This window comes from Talpa occidentalis, unplaced genomic scaffold, assembly GCF_014898055.3.
Source record: "Talpa occidentalis isolate TD23 unplaced genomic scaffold, MPIMG_talOcc4v2.1 talOcc4.9, whole genome shotgun sequence".
Classification (NCBI taxonomy): domain Eukaryota; kingdom Metazoa; phylum Chordata; class Mammalia; order Eulipotyphla; family Talpidae; genus Talpa; species Talpa occidentalis.
In genome coordinates this window covers 25,188,218-25,210,381 of record NW_023605305.1, presented here as the reverse complement: position 1 = coordinate 25,210,381, position 22,164 = coordinate 25,188,218, and the positions used below count along the sequence as shown (strand labels likewise).

General features: G+C 46.1%; 2 long non-coding RNA genes across 2 annotated transcripts; both read right to left on the bottom strand.

Moving 5' to 3' along the window:
• Nucleotides 1-221: 221 nt before the first annotated feature.
• On the bottom strand, nt 222-3,495 carry LOC129145113 (uncharacterized). The gene is made up of 3 exons (XR_008550198.1): nt 3,297-3,495; nt 1,467-1,584; nt 222-977 (listed from the first exon to the last, which is right to left on the bottom strand). It is a non-coding gene; the product is annotated as an uncharacterized LOC129145113 (long non-coding RNA).
• Nucleotides 3,496-16,619: 13,124 nt separating this feature from the next.
• On the bottom strand, nt 16,620-22,008 carry LOC119235694 (uncharacterized). Its single transcript, XR_005122893.2, has 4 exons — nt 21,696-22,008; nt 20,895-21,025; nt 19,160-19,272; nt 16,620-17,103 (listed from the first exon to the last, which is right to left on the bottom strand). It is a non-coding gene; the product is annotated as an uncharacterized LOC119235694 (long non-coding RNA).
• Between the last annotated feature and the right edge of the window lie 156 nt (nt 22,009-22,164).

Sequence of the window (22,164 nt, the reverse complement as noted above, 5' to 3'; positions counted from 1 at the left end):
TCACCCTCCCACACATCTGACCTGTACCCAGGCTCTTGTATGCATGAATAAATAAATCTTAGAAAAAAAAATGAAATCAGCCCAACCACTATCTAACTACAATTAGGCACGTCAGTAGGACCTACGGACGCCTCAGTTTCCTCGTCTGTACAATGGGATGAACTGAGAATCAAATAAAACACTGCAAGGTTATCACTTTGAAATTGTAAAATGATATCAAATATTAGCTTTCACATGACCTTTCAGTTGCAAAGCCAGAGGCAGAATCCAGGCTTTTTGACCCTTTGCTGTACTCCACCCTGCTGCGGCGTGTCCAAGCAGCATGAGGGTAAGTGACAGAGGCAGAGACTAGATCAGACCACAGTTCCAGTGTTGGTGGTATAGTAGTGAGCAGAGCTGCCTCCCAAATTCCACTTCCACCATCACGAGCTGTGTGAGTGTGGAGAAAATAACTCACATCCACACCAGCTCTTCATCTGAAAACAACACATCATAAAACTTAATTTGTGGCTGATGGGATTAAATGAGTTAACACGGCTAGCTCGCGGTAAGTGGGTGTTTTCTCCCCTTCCCCTCAGACTCTTCTCTCCAGCTGTCATTCTCTGAATTTCTTCAGTGGTGACGAACCCCCTGCTTCCTTTGAAAGAAAATTTGATTTTGGAAGGAGCCCAAGGTCACCGAGAGGCTCGTCTGGCCAGGGAGGCAGACGGTTAGTAATCAAGTCCAGGAAGGAACACCCTTTGGACGTGCAGATGGGCTTCAGCTCTACGAGGGGGAGGAAGGGCTTCTCCTTCGTGCCTCTGGAGCCAGCGGAGAAGGAAGCCATTCTTGCTTGGGGGCCCAAGTTCCACGTTGCAGGAGAGGTTCTGGAGGCCACCAAAGGAGCAGGTCTGCACCTCCCACGGGGGTGGGCATCGTGGGCAGGCAGCTCAGAGGGGTGGTCCTGGCCTCCGTGATCGCCTCTCATCCTCGCCAAGCTGGATGTCAGAGCCAGAATGACACATCGTCGAGTCCACTCCCCCATGTCTTTTAAATGAGAGAACTAACTCCCTTCCCCCACCTGTTTCCTGATGGACAGAAGTGAAACTTCAAGGGCAACTTAGAATGTCTGAGCTAGAAACTGACCTTGGTGATATCCAGCTTAACCCTCTCTTTCTTTCCCACCCCATTTTACAAATAAAGAAACAGAAGGCTGGGGAAGAGAGCAGCCATGTGCCCAAGCACATGCCCTATGGTAGTGACAACACTGTTCATCCTCCCGTCTCCTGCCCCTTGGCCAGCGTTCTTCTACTGCCCAGCAACACTGCTCTTTAAATGAGGACAAATGGCTGCTCGCCCTGCCTTTCCTGAGAAGATCCAAGGAGGTGGGGGAAGGAGGGCCAGCCCAGGAAGAAGGTCTGGGAGGAGGGAAGACCACCCACAAGGAGAAATGGGCCAAAAGCAAGGGTGGCACTAGATGCTTTCACCAAGTGTCCTGCTGGAGACCATTTCATCAGCAGAGGGGCCATCTGGGCAGCAGCTCTGTCCCTGACTTCCAGATTGACCAGGCAAGCCTCCTTCCCCTCTGGTCTTCCGCGTCCTCATCTGGAAAAAGAGAGTGGACACTGTGCCACACACAGCCCTGCCCCAGATCACATGTGCTGGAGGGATACAGCCCTGGGCCCCCACGGCAGCAGCTGAGACCCAGGAAGGCAGGCTCCCCTACCCATCTAAGTTCCGAGGCGCCCACTGGAGGAACAGCAGGGAACACTGGCTGCAGAATTCTACCTCAACTTCCATTTTGCTGGTTGTCAGTATCATTTTTGCCCCAGTCTCCCCCAAATCTTCTGGCTAAATTTGGCAGCAGCTGCAGGGAGCACAGGCTGGGAAAACCGCGCCACCTAGGGGCATTTGGCCTCCACTACAGCGCAGAGGTTGAAGCCAGGAGTTCCCTTGGATCCTCGTCTGTCTCCGCACCACCACCTTGAGAAAAGTAGGTCACAGGTTTTGAAGATGAAGGAACTGAGAAGGTCAAGCAGCAGCAATGTTGCATAATCCAAACCAGAGCTGAGGTCCCTGATGTTAGCAAGCTCTTTCTGTCTTTCCTCCCTTCCCCCTCCATTCCAAGGACATGTCTGGGCCGAGTGACAGTTAACATAAAAGATGAGTAGGTTTTCAGCAATTGCTCTCTAGTGGCTCAGAAATAATCTCAAATTGCTGTGAAAATTATTTTGTCAGTTTCGATACAGATTTAGGGCAGAAAGGGGTCTGGCTGAGGTCGGTGGGGTAGCCCCAGGGGAGACACCTGGGGCTTGGACAGACTGGGAGTCAAGTGCTGGTTCTGACGTGGACACACTTGGGCTATGCCCACACCCCTTCTTGGAGATGCCTCTAAAGCGAACTGCAAAGCAGGATTCACTTTCTTGGGAAGATTCACAACAAAAGTTTGAGAAGCAAAGTTTGAGAAACACCTGAGGCCTGACTGTCTTCAGAAGCCTGTCCTCCAAGCAGCCGGGGGTGGGACCATCCTGTCCTCATCCACCAGAACTTAGCCTCTCAGCCTGGAATAAGAGCTCAATTCCCACAGCAACCTCGAGACCACTTGGAGCCGCCTCCCTCCCCTCCCTGACTGCATCCCCCCATTTTCCACCTGGCCCCCAGCCTTCTCAATCCTAAACACCCTGGGTGTGGTGTGTGCTATTCCCATTGTCTGGAGTGATGGCCTAACCTTGGCATAACCTGCTTCCTCACTGCCTGCAGATTTTTACTCAAATGTTACCTTCTGGAGGGGTCTTCCTTACCTCAAGTTTCAACACCCACCTCTTTGCATGTCACCATCCAGCACACCATCTATACCTGACTTAATTCTCTTGTTTATTATCTTCCTCCCATCCCATGTATTCACCGCTGAGTTCTTGGCATGTAGTCAGGGCTCAATAAATATTTGTTAAATGAGTGGGTGACTATTCAAAGAATAATTTTGAGGAGAAAGAATAAAATCAGAACATTGACATCCCTCCCCCATGCCTCTTGGAAACTCAGAAACTAGTGAACATGTCAAAGACTTTTCTATGAAATTTTTTTCTATGAAATATGAAGTGTTGTCCCTAGGTCACCAAGGAGCAAGGACAGGAGGACTGTGCTCACACTCGAAGGACCAGGAAGTGGAGCTTCTGCGGAGTGAGGGCCTGTGTCTGGGTCACGCAGCTGTGAAGGGAAAGAGCCAGGAGGAGCCAGTCTGCAGGGTATAAGGCTGCAGAGCTTTTCCCTGCCCACGCTGCAGCGGCCTCTCTAAGCAGGGACCTGGAAGTACTTACACTGAGGCACTTGGTTGAAGGATTGTTCTTCGCATAAGCACCATACTTAAGTGGCCACCCAGTCAGCTTTCAGAGGACCGTCCCAGAGGACAAGCAGAGCCTTTCTTAACATGCAAGAGAGCATATTGGGCACCAACTCTATGGCAAGGCCAGGAGACCAGCCCAGAGCAGAGAAAGCGAGACTGCTCCAAACAGCGTGGCTAGCTTCACAGGCCAGAAGCCGCCTCTGTCAGCAGAGCCCAGGGTAGTAGATGGACATGGATAGAAGCAGTAAAGTGTCCAGACAGAGTGCTGGGGGAGGGCACAGGGATCCTGAACTAGAATCCCAACTCGTTAGAAACTTGCTGATGACCTTGGCCTTGCCACGGGCAGGTTCCCCAGAAGCTTCTCCTGTCTACAGTGTCACAAGGCACTCATACTCACATCTGGCATAGTACCCAGCACACAGTATTGATGTGTCAGCCTCCTTCTCCCTAAGCCCTCCAGGGGACAAATGGGCGGGTGTCACAATGGGGGGAAAGTTACTGGCATCTGGTTGAGACCAAAGTGCTGCTACACATCCTATCATGCACAGGCCCCCACAAGAACCATCCGGTCCCAAATATCCAGAAAGCCAGAGTGGAGGAACTTTGCCCTAGGAAATGAGCTCCTGGAAGGGGTGAAGTATCAGATTCTCCTCGATACACCCAGTGCCCTGTGTGGCACCTGGAAAGCCATATGGATGTATTTGTTGATTGGTGGGGGGGGGGGCAGAACTCTGGTTCCCCCCGACCCTATCCTGCAGGCCCCACCTTCCTGATCTTCAGCAGGCCTGATATACCTGGAGTTGGAGGTCAGAAGAAGGGAAAGGAAAGGAAATTGAAACACCTGTGCCTGTGTGCCACATCTCCATTAGGTCCATTATTCCTGACTCACCTGTTTCTGGTCCAGCACTGGGCTTTGGAAATCAGACCAACATGAATTCAGGTCTTTGTTCTCCATTCACTCGCTCGCTCACTCTCTGTGCACTTGGTTGAGCCACCTCTTCCCTCTTTTTCATCTGTAAACCAGGAGCACAGGTCCTGTCCTAACCCTATAGAGGCTTTTGTGAATATGTGTAGAGTGCTGGACAGTGGAACAGTCTTTCTACTGAAGGTGACAAGTTGGCTGGTTCCAGTTGGAGAGTCCTGAGTTTCAAGGGCTCAGGTGGAGAGGATGCTCCCTTCAGAAGTTCTGCTTTCCAGAGGTTACAGCCAGCTAGGAGGGTGGGGAGATGGCCCAGGAGCAAGATCTGGCCCAAACCAGCAACCAGCCAGCCCCAACATGATACTGCAAGAAGACTGTGGGTAAAGAAACAGCCCCTTGAGAGCTTGAGAGTAGGCCTGTGTGCAGTGTCCTTGACCACATCCCTGTGCTCACCAGTGTCTGTACCTGGCCGGCACTCACTGAACGAAGGTGGAACAAATGCATGTTCATGGTCTCCCCCTCTGGAGCCTCTCCTGTGTCTGTGCCCTGTGCCAACCCACACAAACCCATTCAACTACCATAACAGCCCTACAGGGGATGCTCCGATCCACATAGTGGGGGAACCCAGGTTCACAAGGAAAAGCATCATGCCCAGAGTCACATAGGTCACATGTTCATAAGTGGCCTCTCTCAGAGGCGGATTTGAGCTCAAATCAAATCTTACCAGTCTTTCCATTAAACCCTCTATTCAGGGATCAGTAGCCCTGCTGAGAAACAGCACTAGAAAAAAGCCCCTCCAGCCTAAAGGAACTGCATATTTCACTGTGGAAAGTAAACAGGGGCAAGGTAGGTGTCTCAATTTTCCATTACACCAGCTCCCCAGCCTGTTTGAGTCAGTGCAGGGGAATCCCTGAGCTGGGAGAGACGTTACCAAGCACCAGCCACTACTGCCGGCAGAGTCTGGGGTTGAGATCCAGGAATCTGCCCCTCTCACTAGCAAACTCGGATCCTTATTCTAGAAGCTCTGATATGGTTTAAACCCCTAGCTAAACTCCTAGGATGCACATAGCAGGGCGTTCAAGGCTGTCTGCCTCCAGTTGGCATTTTCTATTCCATCTCCTACAGTCTCTTCAAACTCCTAGTGTCCTACCTTGCAGGACAGTTTGCTCTTGCAAACTGTCACCCTTTGCCTCTGTGCTTTGCACATGCTGTTTACTTGCCCTGGAAATGCCTTTCTCCATCTTGTCTGCAAATTCCTTCTTGATCTGGGCAGACTCGTACAAGAGGCATGGAATATCAGGCCTCAACACTTCCAGCAGTCCACAAAATAAATAAACTTTTAGGTCAAAGGTCACGTTTTCATATGTAATGTTAGTGATTGGCTGACCTGTCTTTCCACTATATGGTGAGATAAGGAAGGGGGCCATGCCTTCTACATCTCCGTGTCTCTAGCCCCTGGCTTGGGGTTTGCACATGGAAGATACTCATGTTACCCAGCTCAGTTGAAGCTTCTCTATACACATTAGGAACAGAGGCCTCCCTTCCCAGATCACCCAATAATGGCCCGGGGCAGCACTGTCTCTCATCATGCTTTCACTCAGTCGGGCCTGTTACGTGCCAGGCATTGTCCTAGGCAGCAGGAACAGTCAGCAGCACCAAAAACAAACATGGCCCTGCCCTCATAGAGCTTATATCTCATGGCTCCTCCTGTCTGTCTCTGCCTTATACTCCCCCATCACATCTCACATTTCTCCATCCTGCCTCATGATGTTCCCCCAATGCAGGGGCCAGGGAGAAATCTGGTACCGCATCCCTCCTTCTCCCTCCTGCTCCAGCCTCCCAGGCTTCATTACCTCTCCCAAAAGGATCGCATTCCTCCTTCCACACCCTCCTGGAAGGTGACTGCTCCCCTCCCAAGTGCTCATTAATTTCACGCTCCGTCTCCAGCATGACTGACCTACTTTCTGCTCTTTCCCCACGTGGCTGCCCAGCAGCGCTGGGTCTCTCCCACACCTGGAGCTGGGTTTCCCTCAGTGCCTCCCTCTTCCTGCAGCCAGGTGTCCCCTCTGATGCCTCATGGCTCCCCACCCCCAGCCTAGAGGGCAGGCTTCCAGCCCTAGAGAGATGGAAGCAGGGGTCCCTGCCAACTGCATAGCCCTGGGTACTCAAATCTCAGCTCTATCCCTCCCAGGTGCAAGTCACAGCCGAATCTGAGCCTTCATTTCCTGTCTATATGAGACTCTACCCTGCAGATGTTTCTGAGAAGGTAGCATCTGTAAATGGGTGGGCATCCCAAGTTTGGGTTCAAAAATATCCTTTGCAGCCCCACCCATAGGCCCCCTGCCCCGACTAGAGTCCCACCATTTCTAAAGAAGACTGGAACATCCTCTTCTGCTCAGGGCACCCCTGTCCTCCCTGACCAAGGCCTTCTATCTGCCCCCTGCCCTCTTTCAAGATCAAGAGGAAGCTGTGTCCCCTGCCTGACCGTCCCCCATTGCTCCCCCTCACACAGTGGCCTGTATTTCTTTATACCCCACCCCACTCAAGAGCGGATTTGAAGCAGAGCTTTTAATTGGTAATCCTCATTTGGCATTCATCACAGAGCCTTACATCTGGGCTTTGCTGGGAGAGCCCAATGTCAAATATCCTGCCTTCTCTATTCCCATGAACGCATGGCGGAATAATAAAAATAATAGCTAACATTCACTGTGGGCTCCTCAGAGACAGGCACAGCGCTCAGGGCTTTACAGGAACCTCCTGGCTTAATTCTCACAATGACTCTATAAAGGTACAATTATCACCCACCCTATTTAGTTAAGGAAACTGAGTCACGGAGAGGAAAAGAAAACGGCTCCAGATGACAGAGCTTGGGTGAGGACTAGGACAGCTGGATTCCAGAGCCCAGCCCTGCACTACTACTGAGGCCGAGGGACTACAGACTCTTGCTTGCACTCAGACTGGCTCAAAAATCGCTTTGTCAAATAAAATAAAACAAAATCACCCAGACACTCCATGTATTTTTCCACGAGCAGATGGAACTGACCATTCTCACTCAGATTCTCTTCTCTCAAGACCAAGCTAATCACTGCATTGAGGCTTCTAGACCTCTGGGCTCTCCCCAGGTGCACTGGGCCAGAGCCATTGTGGCCTGAGCTCCACGCACACCTCTGGAGGGCTAGTGCAGCACCCCGCCCTTGCAGGTCAGACTGCCTGGCTGCTTGGTGTGAAGGGTGTGTACTGGGTACACAGGGGCACCGTGGTCTACTACTCCACCTCGAGACTGTGCAGAGGACCTAGGACACCGCATTAGGGGAGTGGAGCAGCACCTGGCTTCAGAAGTGCAGTGCCGACACATCAGGCAGGACACGCCCATCTGCAAACTGCACATGAAACATGGCTGGATGGGGTGCCCAGACAGAGTATGGGGTGGAGTGGGGAGAATCATAGAACTTCCATGGAATAACCAGGCACCTGACCCAGTGGCAGAGCCCTGAACTCAAGGAAAGGTGCCTGGGCCAGGCCTGCCTACCCCTTGGGGTCACGATGGGAGGGAGGTGCTGAGTCCCTGTGACAACATTGCTGGAGTGGAGAGCTGCAGAGATGATTTTTACCCAGCAGAGTTCATTTAGTTTTAATAATGCATATTTGTTTCTGATTATAAAGATAAAGCATGCTTATTGTGAACATTAAGAAACATTTTTAAACTCATCCATGATCCCACCATCCAGAAATAAGAATTGTTAACACTTTGGTGCCTTTTCTCTACATCATTTCCCCAATACCCGTGTATTTGTAAGTCATCAGGTTTCCAACTGTAAATCCTGAGTATTTTTCGATTCTATAAACTTTGACTTTTAATGATTTTGGAATGTCTGATCTTATAGGATATCTCATGACTTATTTTACTATTATCTTCTTGTTGGCTTATGTAAGCTATTTTCTATCAACCCCATTTCAAAACTGCAATGGCTATTGGAGCCAGAAGCTATCCTGCCCAGTCCAGTCTGACATGAATGAAAGAATAAATGAATTAATGGGCTGGTTCAGATGTTTAAGGTGCTGAACAACAGAGGAGAGTTCGGACCTGATGTTGTGGTCTCCAGCTGGGTAGAAGGTTCTGGGGTGTCCTTTAAAAATGCCCTTTAGACTCTTCCAAGGCTGGCACTGCCACACAAGTCTTGGGCTTCTCACAAGCAGGTGGAAGAGCAGTTCCCAGGACTGGCCTAAGGGATAACACTCTGTAGGAACCCCAGGAACTTGCTAGCCAAGCTTCCCTGGCGGTGCAGGACTGAAAGAGGCACTCGCTCTACTTTTCACAGCATTCAAAGGCAGAACTGTCAAAAGCTGGCCCCCAAATGCTCATATTATGTGGGAGAAAGTCTTGGGGAGAAAATGAGGAAGGAGGGGAATTATGCAATTGAAAACATGTACGAATCCAGACAGAATAATGAAGCACAGACACAAGATTTTGCACTCAATGGAAATTGCATTTAGCCACGTTTTGTGGTTTAAGAAAAAGAGAGAGACTGACTCACAGAGACAGATGGAGACACACAGGGCAAGGAGAAAGAGAAGGGAAAAAAGAAAGGAGGCGAGATGCAAAGAAAGAGTTAGCAGCAGCCAGATGGAGTCCCACAGAGGAGAAGAGAGGGAGCAGCTTCTTCTCAAGGCAAGAAGCTTTGTCTTCTCCCTGTCTGGTTCTTCCTGTCTCTGCACTTGGGTCTGTGGTCTGCCCAACAAGTCCTGGGGCCTAAGCCACTCCTGGCCTGGCAAGAAGGAAACTAGGAGACTTCCTCCTTCCAAGCTCCAAGGGAGCAGATGATCTTTTTCTCTGTTTTCCTGTCTATTTTCTATATATATTTCCAAAATTGTTTAAAAAAACTGACCATCATGGAATACTACTTGACAAAAAAAAGGAACCAAAAATTGGCATAAGCAAACCTTGGATGGATCTTAAGGGCATTGCACTAAATGAAAAAAAAAAATCTCAAAAGGCTACATATTGTTTGAGTCTATTTATATGGTATTTTAGACATGACAAATGTGTAGAAGTGGGGCAAAGGCTGGTGATTGCCAGGAGCTGGGGAGATTGGAAGAAAGTGGGTGGGACTCTACAGGGATGCTCAGGAAACTTGTTGTGGTGATGGGGCTGTTTTGTGTCTAGATTACAATGGTGGTCACACAATCCATTTGTGATAAAATGACACAGAACTGTACACAGACATTGTACCAATGTCAATTTCCTGGTTTTGACAATGTACCACAGGAGGAATTGGGTGAAGGATCTTGCTGCAACCTCGCTACTATTTTTGCAACTTCCTATAAATCTGTAATGCCTTTTAAATAAAAAGTTTCCCAAAAAGTTTGCCACAAAGGCAGATTACATGATTCTTAGAATCTGAAAAGTTGTTCCAAAATGTGAAGTGCCACAGACAAAAGCTAAAAGAGTCACAACAAGTTGTCATTACCTAAGGGCTAGAATCCACATAGAAATTCTTATTTTCACAGAAATCCTCCCTGAGAATAGAAGCTTGAACAGAAATCAACTGGGTCGAGAGTATGGCTGAGAGCCTCGTGATTGGTAGCTCTCTGCCTCCTCCTGGCTGTGTGACTTTAGGAAAGTTATTCACTTCTATATATATATTTATATCTATTCAAATGTGGCTGTGAACACAGCCCCACATCAGGAGCTGTCCAACCTGTCCTGGACCCAGGTTCCACCTCTGTGAAATGGGTTCCTATACAGATTAAAAGAGACAGCACCTATGAGGTGTTCAGCACTCAATAAACATGAAGTCCCTTGCTTCCTGGCAGCCATCAGCCCTAACAATCATAGTGGCAGCAAGGATTCTCCCCTCACCTACTAAGGCTAAGAAGGGAGGTTAATGCTGAAAGGGGCCTTGGGAGAATCCATTATATACCACCAATCATACTATGAAACCTCACAAGTGCTACCAATCGCACTATAAAATTATTTGAACCACACTACAGTTGTGGGAGAAATACTTTTCCCTGAGAAGGTCTTTCTGGGATTAATATATGCATATACATTAATAATATCTGTATATCTTTTGTGATAAATTTAAGGGCATCATAAATGCAGTAGCATTGAGAGAAATATGCTATGACTTTAAAACACAGACAAAAACAGTCATTCCACTAGTATTTTTAAATTGTAAAAGATGAAGATAAATCTTACTGCTATGGTAACTGAAATACTACAAATAATGCAGGTTTTGAAGTACAGTCATATTGGCAGGTGTGGTCACCTGTTTGGAGTGGGTCACACAGGGGATTGGATATGCATGGGGGGGCCAAGGAGACTGGTTCTCGGGAACAGTGGCGAAGCCCCTCACTATCTGGCCTTGGAGGTCTGCTGGTGGAATGAGCCCAGCCTTCTCTTTCACAGATGCGACACCACCCCCAAAGGGGAATGACATGCCCAATTCCTGGGTCCTGAAAATGGCAGCATAGAATATGCTTTTTTGGAAATACACTGTGTGGGGGGAGGCTGGCCTCAGAGCAGCAGTCTAGCTTTTTAGAGCAGTGATGACATTTCAGTGACACTTTTCAATGTCCACTCTGCTTTTGCAGAGTTATTTCCTTTGCTTCTCCCAGAATCCTCCCCCCACTTAAGACTCCCTGCATCCGGCCCCCGCCTGAAGCCCAGTGGAAGGTCAGTCGTCCACCGCTTGAGTTCCTCCGGTGACAGCAGCCCACTCCTTGTTGGACAGCTCCTGTCGTCAGAGAGCTCTCCCCGCCAGCCAGGTGTGATGTCTCTGACCCAGCCGATCGACCCCACATGCAGCCTGTCATTATGCCATTTGAATTCCATTCCTGTACATTTTAAAGATGAAAACATCTTTATGAGTCCCTTGTTGAAATTCAAATATGGCTGTGAACACCTACAGCCCCGCATCAGTGAAGACCTTCAAGGGAGTGTTGGCAGGAAGCCCCATGATGGAATGAAAGAGAGTCAGGAGCAATGAACCATGAGGCTGGGAGGTCCCGAAGCCCAGATTCTCCTTATGCAGGGGTCTCTTTGGGTCCTCTGGGGCCTTTGTCTCCTTGGGGAAGAGAACAGAAACACCCAGATAGGTGGAGTCCTTCCTTTCCCATACCTGTGGCTTGGATGCTGGAAACACTCCAATCCATAGCCAGTGAGTCGCCACTCTGGAGAGATTCATAGTGCTCAGAAACATCTGATCGAGATGGTACTAGAAGTTCATGTTGGCAATCCCACCTCTGTGCACTCAACTTATAGCAACAATATGAAAAGGTAAGTTCAGAACAGGAATAGCCATAAAGCAGGATAACATCTTCATGGTCCAGAAATGCAATAAAACACAAAGGGCAATATAACATGGGAGCTAGGGGTCTGGGTGCCAAAGCAGGGATTGCAGCCAGGAATTTGATTCCCTTGGGGTCTAAGGAGCTTTGTGAGTGCCAGGAAATGTCAAGGTCAAGCCTCACATGGGTTCAGAGACTGGACATATGAAGGCATCTCAGTACCACAGGATGGAAGCCTTGAGTCCTCAGTGGGGTTCCACAATCTGGGACCCCTTCACAGAAGCTTTTACTTTTCTCTTTGTCCTTGATATATTGTCGTGTTGCTACAATGTGTCTAGGTGTGAAACTAATTTTATTTGGTCTGTTTAGCACTGAGTATGCACTTTGAATGTGAGCTTCTGTGTCTTCTCTTTAATTTTAAAATTCTCATTCCTTATTTCTTTAATCTTGCTTCTTCTGTCTTCCCTTCATTCTCCTGGAACTCCTATATGGCAGTCTGTCAACCTGTACCCCACATCGCTTAACTGCTTTGGGCATGGAATGTCAGGTGCCCCTCCTTCCCAGTATCTATTTTCCCCTTAAAAATAGAAGCTCTGACTTTCAATTAGGCACATGGCCACTTGGAATAAAGACTACACTTCTCAGTCTTCCTTTTAACTACATATGGTTAGATAACTGAGTTCTGGATGGTGGGTATAAACATGAGTCTTGTGGAACTACTTTGAAATGTAGAGCAAGGGAGTGTGTTATTCATTTGACCTGTCTTTCTTTCTGCTATCTAGAAAATGCATGAGATGGCTGGAGCTGGTGCAGCCATCTGGGATGACAGAGTGGAAGCCAGATAGAAGGAACCTGGGTCTGAATAATTTTATGAAACTGCCCTCTTAGCTCTAAACCTTCTAAGGATAAATTACTACTCAGAGAGAAATGGACTTGTATCTTATTTAAGTCGTGGTTATTATCATATCTGTCTTAGTTTGGGTTTTCCAAAAGCAGACCCTGAGACAAGAATTTGGATGCAAGTACTTTATTTGGGACATGGTCCCAGAAGCACAGTGAAAGAATAAGAAAAGGAGGTGGAGGAAGGGAGAAAAGCCAATAAGGGATTTGATGGTGAGCAGGTTAATGTTGAGGGCAACTAAGTCTCTATCCCACTGTGGGACCCATGGGAGACTATGTGAAACAGATTGCAATTGTGCCATCAAAAGGCAAGGAAATTGGAGCATTTCCCCATGAGCCAATCTCCCCACTGGTTGAGGGTCTTTCTTGGGGTTAACTTCCACAGTATTCTCCCTGTCCCTTGTGCAAAATGAGCTCCTGGGGCCAGAACATGCTCTCAGATGGAGATGCAGTAAGCTGTCACCCTCTATAGCACTGTTATCAGGTGACTGCTGGGGTCAGCCACAGGAACACTGGCTGCCATTGACAGTGTCTGCACCCTGTCTATTTCATTCAAACCCATCTAACTTCTATACTCCTATTTCCATAATTTATCTCTTTTTATATTTTGTTGCAAAATGGGAGAAATTCCAAGTTCTCTCGTCCAAATAAAAAAGTCAACTGGTATTGTCAGGTTGGAACAGACCAGAACCAGTTTTATCCAGTCACATCTGGTTTTTCCAGTCAGAACCTGTTTGAATTGGTTTTCTCTGGCAGACCTAGTTTGAACAGGTTTTACATAATCAGAATCAGTCAGAATTGGTTTGAATCAGTTTTATCCAGAACCAGTTTGAGCCAGATTCCTTCAGTCAGAATAGGTTTCAGATAGTCAAAGCTGGTGTTCTCCAATCAGAAATGGTTTCAATCTGTTTTGTCAAGACAGAGTTGGTCAGAAGCAGTTTGAACCAGCTTTAGCTAGTCAGAACTGGTCAGAACCAGTTTGAACAGGTTTGGTTGGTTTTTTCCCAGTGAGAACTATTTTGAACTAGTATGAACAGTTTGGAACCATTTGAACCAGTTTCTTCCCAATGAGAAATGTCTTCTCCTGTGAGGACTGGTTTGAACCAGTTGAGCATGTTTGTTCAAGTGAAAACTGGGTTTTTCCAGTTGCATCCATTTTTAACCTGCTTAATCTGTTTTTTTTTTTGCCCCCAGGCAGAACTTCATTTCTGGTCAGAACCAGTTAGAACCAGTTTCATCTTGCTTGAAATGGTCAGAACAGGTTTGCCCCTGTTTTTTTTCCAGTGAAAAGTTTTTTTCCAGTTTGAACCAGTTTTTCTCAGTCACAACTGGTTTGAACTAGTTTGACCTAATGTTTTCTAGTCAGAACCAGTTTAAACTAGTTGGTTGAGTCAGAACCAGTTGGAGCTGTTGGTTTTTTTTTTTCCAGGAAGATCTGGTTTGAACCAGTTCCAGTCATCTTTCAGTTTGATCCATTCAGAACCATTTTGATCTGGTCGGACTGTTTTGAACCAGTCAGAACCAGTTTTATCCTGTTAGAGTCAGGTTTTTTTGGTCAGAGCCAGATTGAAATGATTTGAGTGGATTTAAACCAGTTTAAGTAAGTCAGAACCTGTTCAAGCTGGTCAGAACTGGTTTTATTCAGTCAGAGCCAGTTTGAGCTGGTCTTATTCAGTCATAACTGGTTTGAGTTGGCTCAAACTGGTTTAAGCCAGTCAGACCAGTTTGAGCCAAGAAGAACCAGTTTGAGCCAGTGTTATCCAGTCAGAATCCAGTCAGAACTGGTTTGCCAGTCTTAAGGTTTGCTGGTCTTATCCAATCAAAACTGGTTTAATTTTTTTTATTTATTTATACAATAGCGGGGGTACAGGCCAGAGGCATGGGAGGGTGAGAGTATTCACCAGAGACAGAGTGGGGAGCAGAACAGGGAGACAGACTGAAAGCATTGCTGAAGGGAGCAGCGGGCACAATAGGAGAGGTCTGCCGCACCATGTGGGAATCTCCCTGGCCAACAGGAATCAAACCCCCACTGCAGAGGCTGCAGACAGCTTCACAGCACTGTGCTCAACCCGCTGCACCATGGGAGATGCCCCAAAACTGGTTTTAGTTTAAACCAGCTTGAGCCAGTTTTTTTTTTCAGTTTATATTGGTTTGAGCTTGCCAGAACCATTTTATACAGTCAGAACCAGTTTTATCTGGTCAGAGCCAGTTTGAACTACTTTGAGCTAGTTTAAATACATTTGAGCTGTTTAGAACAGTTTGATCCAGTCACAAGCTGTTTGAACCTATCAGAATGAGTTTTTTTCTTGTCAGAGCCAGTTTGAACTAGTTTGAGCCAGGCAAAACAGGTGTTATCTGGTCAGATGCAGTTTGAATTGATTGAGCTGGTTTAAATCAATTTAGCCTTTCCAATCTGACCCAGTTTGGGGAGGGGTGTGTGTGTGTGTTCAGAACCAGTTTGAATCAGTTTTATCCAATCAGCTCTGGTTTGAACATGTTTGGGCCACTCTGCACCAGCCAGAACAGATCAGACAAGACAGGAAAGATTTGGGCCTCCCCTGGTGGCACAGCGGTTGAGCACCGGGTTGCAAAGCTGTCCACAGCCTCTGCAGTGCCGGTTCGATCCCCACCGGTGAGGGTCCCACATGGCACGCAGACCCCTCCTGCTGCCCGCTGCTCCCCTCAGCAGTGTGCTTCATCATTCTGCCTGTTCTGCTCCCTGCTCTGGCTCTGGTGAATTCTCTCACCCTCCCGCACTTCTGACTGTACCCAGTGCTTGTATACATAAATAAATCTTAAAAAAAAAGAAACTTGAATCTTTAAAAAAAAAAAAAGACAGGAAAGATTTGCCTGACTTTATTCATTCCGAAGTCATTTGAAACCGGCTTGAACTGGCTTTATCTATTCAGAACAGTTATAAGCAGTTTCAGCTGGTTTTATCTGGCCACAACATGCCTTATCCGGTATGAACTGGTTTTATCCAGTTGGAACCAGCTTTATCTGGACAGAAGAACTTCACTTTTATCTGGTCAGAACTGGCTTTGTCCTGTCAGAACCTATATAATAAGCTGGTCAGAACCAGCTTTATCTGGTAAGAGGCAGTTTGAACAGGTTAGAACCAGTTTTACCAGTTTGATCCAGTCAGAACAGGCTTTATCCAGTTTCAGCCAATTTGATGCGGTCAGGACAAATTTCATTGGGTCAGAACCGATTTTGTCTGGTCAGAACTGTTTTAAATTACTTTGGACCAGTGTTCTCCAGTTTTCAATGGTAAAGCAAATAAAATTTGTAAGGACTAAAGAGTGTGAAATTGCTGTTTATCCTCTTGCATGGGGTACAGTCCCCTGACCCTCAGTGCCCCAGGGTTCCTCTCTTTATAGGAAGCAACAAAAAAGAATTTGCTGGTCACCCAGTTCCCAGGCTGCCTGCTGGTCTCTCCCAGTCCCCAAGTGGGCCACTGGCACCACCTAGTGCCCAGTCTTGTTCCTGCAGGCTAGGCTTTCACAGATGATTTTTTGGCCATCATGAATCTCCTCAAAGTTAAATTTTTTACCAGATGGAACCAAGTGCACATTAACTTCTCTAACATTCATTGTCTAACCTGCCAACAAAGTCTGCTGCTGCTTTCCCCCAAATCCTCCTGGCACATCAGTCTTGCCTTCCTATCCAGATTATGGAGGGCAGAATTCACTTGAGCAATTGCTTTGTGCCAGGCACTCTGACTTAAACCTGACAGCAATTACATCCTTGTTCTTTATCTGGAGACACTGAGTCTGGGGCATAGGAAGCAACTTGCTTAAGATTGCTGGGTAAAGGTAGATTTAATTCTAGGACTTTTTTCTACAGGTCCTAGATTTTCTCCAGAAAATTATTCAGCACAAGTTGAGAAACCAGAAGATTTTCAGGGGGGTCACTTCTTTCATTAGGTTATTTTAAAGTAGTGAAGCAAAGAGAACACTGAACAGGAGTCAGTGACCCATTCTCAGGTTCAAGGTCTGTCATAAAGAGTTTGCCAGGCAGGAGAAAAGGAAAAAACAACGCAAGACGGACTACAGAAAAATCCAGTTCAGTTTGGACCCCATTCATTCGTTCATTCCACACATTTACTCAACAAATATTGATTTGTAGATTTCCTGTCCCTAGGTCACTAGAAAAAGAAACCAAGACCCAAGTTAGGGTGGGGGGAGATTTATTCCAGGAATAGTTGTTTTCAGTTTCTAAGTTTGTGATAATTTGTTATTCAGCAATAGATACAGTTCCCCACCCAACACTTGAAACCCCGATCCCAAGCCCTATGCTCTATTTACAAGTTATGACAGCTCTCCGTGAATAACCCCATACCTGTGTGTATGGGTGACTTTATCTGTCTATATCTTAAGTGTAGCTCATTCATTTATATTCAACCACAGTCCTTTAGGGCTGAGCTTTCTCCAGTAGTTGCTGAAAGTGGGTCCTACCAGCTTGCAAGGGGCCAAGAAAGATCTCTTCCCAGCTTAGTAGAATGTTTAGTGGTGTCCTGTCAGTTGCTTGATATCAGGGTAGCAGCATTTACACCACGGATATTGGCAAATGCTATAAATTGGGGATCTTTGTTGGCTTGATATATTTATATATTTTTTCCCAGAGATCTGGCTGTTAAAACATTTCCCAGTACACTACTGGCTTCTCCCTCCTGAAAGGAAAAGGAAACACAAACATCAGTGGGGACAAATTTAGGAACGGCTCCTGTTAAGACACAGGCAAACTAACCTCAGCCTGACCTGGCTCTGAGTTTATTTTTAATGTCCACATGCTCTGTGAGAATAAGCAGAATAATCTGACTAATCCGAGGGTTTTGATGAAATCGTTTCCTGGGCCCCACAGAATCTACTCAGTAACAGTTCTCCACAGAGGATTCTTATGGGTCCTAAGTTTCAGTATCACTGTCTACATTCTTATTGTCATGTCAGATGATGCCTCAGACATCGAGGGCAAAGTTTAGGCCCTCAAAGAAAACGCAGTCCAGCCTCCATTTCTTGAATGTCCACCATGTGCTAGCTGAGGGTGGATGAAACAGGCCCAGTTCTGCTTCTGTCCCCTTTCCCATATCTGAGGTTGGTGGAGAGCTCACTGGTGTACCAACATTGGAATCAGACAGAATTTCACCTCCATCCCTTCCCAGAGAGATGTAGGCAAGTTTGCCCCCTAGAGTTCCAGCAGAATCTATCAACACATAAGAAACAGTTATTCTTTCATCCCACAACATGGCAGCTCTACCATCTTCCTCTACCATCCAAACCATTTGAATTCAAAAGAACTGGGTTAGAGTTCTAGATCTGATCTATACCAAGGCAAGTCCCTTAAGTTCTCTGGAGTTCAGTTGCCTTCTCTGCAAAACTAGCATCTACACTGGAGGTTTATAAGACTCAAATGAGATGATTCTGGGAAAACAAATTCATTTATACAGTGTTAGATACACATTAATCTCCTTAGCTATCTCACCTCACAGGTGGACCCTACTCAGCTCTAGCACCACAGGACTTCTTCCTCACCAGACTGTGAGCACCCTGGAGAAGACCCCAGGTCCACCCACCTGTATGTGTCCTTTGCACATAACAAATATTTCCTAAAGGACTGTGATTGAATATAAATGAATGAGCCACACTTAGATATAGACAGATAAAGTCACCCATACATTCAGGCAAGGGGTTATTCACGGAGAGATGGCATAAGTTGTAAATAGAGCACAGGGCTTGGGATCAGGGGTTTCAAGTGTTGAGTGGGGAATAGTATCTATTGCTGAATAACAAATTATCACAAACATAGAAACTGAAAACAACTATTCCTTATCTCACAGTTTCTATGGAGGAGAAATTCAAGCTCTGCCTACTCCTCTGCCTAGTCATTTACCTAGAGTTTCACAAGACTGAAGTCAAGGAGTTAGCCAGGGAAAGGGTCTAATCTGAGGCTTGACTGGGGAGGGATCTACTTCTACACTCACTCAGGCTGTTGGCACATTCAGTTTCTTGCATTTGTAGGAATAAGGGCTTCATATTCTCACCAGCAATCAGTGGAAGGCTGCCCTCAGCTCCTAGAGTTGCCTGCAGTTCTCGGCCACTGCAGCAGGAGTGGGCCTCCCAATATAAGCATCCCACAACATGGCAGCTTCAAATCAACAAGGGAATGAGAGAGAGATAGACCCCAGCAATACAGGTGTTACAACTTTATGTCATATAACCACATAATCAGTTCTAGAATAAAGTACATCCCATGCATTTGATCATCTCTGCTACATTCTATCTACAGAAACAAGTCACAGACCCTGCCCACGATTTAGGGGAAGGAATTACACAAAGCCATGAATACCAGCAGGTGAGACAATTTGCAACCTCCTCAAGAAGCTGTCCACCACGGCAACTGAGTGAAACTTGTAAAGAATTTTCCTTGTGAAGCTGGTAGACAGCCACAGAGATTGTAGAGCTCTGAGAAATCATCTAAACACTTCACTTTATATGTGAGAAAAAGAAACCCAAAGAGACTGAGGCACAGTAAGAATGTAACAGAATCAGATGAGAATCCAGGTCGTCTGACTCCATTTCCACCACACCGCACTGCCCCCCCCCACACACACACACACAATGCCAGAACTTTGCCAAGTCTTGGAGGAACAGAACATCAAAAGGATACATGTCTTAGCATGGTCTTCAAGACCCTCTGATCCCCTGGTCCAACCAGGCTTTTTCTCTCACCTCATGTCATCTCCCTGTGGTATCTAATGTTCCATCACAGAAAATTATTTTCAGCTTCCTGGTGGTACCTGCCTCCCTTTGTCTATTCTCCACCAAAATACCTCTTTCTGTGCCTAGAAAACAAATGAACAGAACAAATCCACAAATAAATACAGCTACTTATTCTTTGGACTCCAGCCCAAATGTCACCTTCTCTTTGAAATTCTCTTTTATCCTTGTAGGCAGAATTTATCACTCCCTCTCTCCATCCTGCTCCCAGCACCTTGTACAGTCTCTCCTTTTCATAAGCTTGAGAGCTGTTTTTGATGTTCTTATTCCTCCTATGACCCCAGGATCTTAAAGCACGCTTGTCAGAAAGATATGATAATAGTTTGGTTTAAACAACTCTATCCTAATGTGCTGGCCTTGTCAAGAGATTGGCATGGCCTCTCCTGCCAAGTTAATATATCACCAAGTCTGATGAGAATATAGACTTCAAAGTAGAAGTCTCCAGAAGTCACTGCAAGTCAAGGAAAGGCTAGTTCAATCCCCACCCAATTACATTCTCCTCTGTAGCTGCCCAAACACCTTGCTTCATTGAGGAAGACTCTCCTGATTGGTGGATCATAATTGGATTGTCATTCAATACTCATTATTTTTGTATACCAAACACTGGGCTTCTATTAAGAGTTTAGGTTACAGAGATGAGTAAGACCAGAAAAGGGCATGTGCACATGAACTTTGGAGTCAAATGAGCCTGATTCATCTGAGCCAGACTCAGTTCTTACAAGCTGTGTGATCTTGAGTAGATTATTTAACTTCCCTGACCTCTGTTAAACACAGGATAAGCGTCTCTGTAAGGTTACAGGAGAGGCCATGTGTATATATGTGTATATACACATATATATATGTGTGTGTATATATATATATATATATATACACACACATATATATATGCCTGGCACACTGGTAGACAAATGTTAGTGCTGTGCCACTTACCTACCCACAGAGAACCACTAGTCATGCTGGCAATGCTTACTATGCAGTATACTGAACACTGAAACAGATGCGAGGTACTGGAGGAGCAGAGTAAATGGAGGGACTCCTTCTATGGAACGAAAAGGGGGAGAGAAGAGGCTTCAAACAGAATGAGCAGGAGTTGACCAGGAGGACATTCTAGCAGGCAGAAAAGCAAGATTGTCCTAGCACTTAGTTTTCGTATTTGTCTGCTCCCAGATGAAGTGGCATCTAGGTCCTGGAGTTAACGTAGAGATAAAACAATCTCTTCCTTCCACGACAGATGACTGACATTTCTATTTCTTTGCTATACTGGAGAAAGTGTCTTGCCTCTCAACCAGAAATATGAAATAATCCAATTTCAGCAAAAGGTAATGCTGAGAATTGAAATGCATGAATTCCAAAGTCCTGATTCTAAGAAGAATGTGAAATGAGCCTCACTTCCCAAGCATGTGACACCTTTCTGAATCTATTTTATGGAGTTTGATGCTATTAAATTGAGACATGCGTATATATATCCTCTGAGTGACATAGGTGTTGCAGGAACCCTTAGAATCTCCTAACAATTTTGCATCCATAATTTCAGGATCTTAGTAACTCAGGCTTCTAGAATCCTAGAGTGCTAGTTTTAAAGGGCCATTCAGAAATTCTACTTCCACATCTTCCTGATAGAAAAACTGAGGCCAAGACATGGGCATGGAGCTATCCAAGAATATACAGCAAATTCTTTATTTCTGACCTGGAATGTGGGCCTCTGAGCTGCAAATCCAGGGCTCTTTCTCCTGCGCCATGGTTGCCTATTCCTAAGGGACTGTTGTAAGTTTAGGGTGGCTCTTTCCAAATTGTACACTTAAATAACAGATGTTCATTCTGAAAAAAAAAAAAATCATTTCTTTGCGATCCAGTGGACTGTTGTTAATAAGATCAATAGTAAAGGTTATATCAAACCTCAGGTTCTTCACTATTTCCTTAGTACTTAGGCCCTGAAGATGATAGAATCATGGACTATTAGGACAGAAAGATTTTTAGAGGTTCGTCTGGTTAAACTCCTCCTCCACTGAAGAAATAGCCATCTTGAACATACCCAGTAATGTACTCATGTCTCCCAAGGGGAGTTATCTCACCAGTTGGCCATGGGTCCACATTTCATTGGGTAGAACTCTGTCTACTCTGATCATCAAGAGAGAGGGGAGAAAAAAAAAGGGACTCTCTTACTGAGCCCACTTATGGAGCACCAACCGGGCATCAGGCACATGGGAGAGAATTGGAAATATTATCTAACCTGAGTCTTAAAACATCCCTATAAAGAAATGTGATCATCCCAATATAAGATTGAATAAAAGTTTGGAGAGTTTAAATAATGTACCCAAGTTCATCCGTAAGTGGCAGATTTGAGCCCAGCCGTAACTCTCCGTGATGCCTTGTCTTCCCTGCCTTCTGTCTCTTTACAGTAAAGCTCTCGCAGCACACTATACCAGAGCATTCCTTTTAAAATAAAAATCCCCTGCTTAAATGCCTTTGATGGCTCTTCAATACCTACTTGAGGTAAAGAGTCCAAATTCTTTAGCTTAATATCCAAGCTCTTGACAATCTGGCTCCCACCAGACTTCACAGGCTCACTTCCGTCTACTTCTCCAGAGATCCTAGATTTTCCATGAGGATTCCCTTCTGTCTTCATATGTCGTACTTGCTGTCTACGTGCTCTCCCCTCCTCCCTCTGCCTAAAGAAATCCTGGTTTTCCCATAAGCTCCATTCAAATGTCACTTCCGTACGAAGTCTTCCTGGCCTCTCAGCAACCTGAATTCTCTGTTTCCTTCCATTATGTCATTACGACATCATATCAGCCTCCTTTGCTTCACCATGGTTCTTTGTAGCCTAAGATTCTCGAGGATGGGGGTTGTATTTCAGATCATCAACTCACTGTGTGACCATGAGCAAGTTACTGCACCTCTCTGGACATCACAAATAAAATGAGGACTAGATGGATTTCAAGGTCCTGCCTACTCTC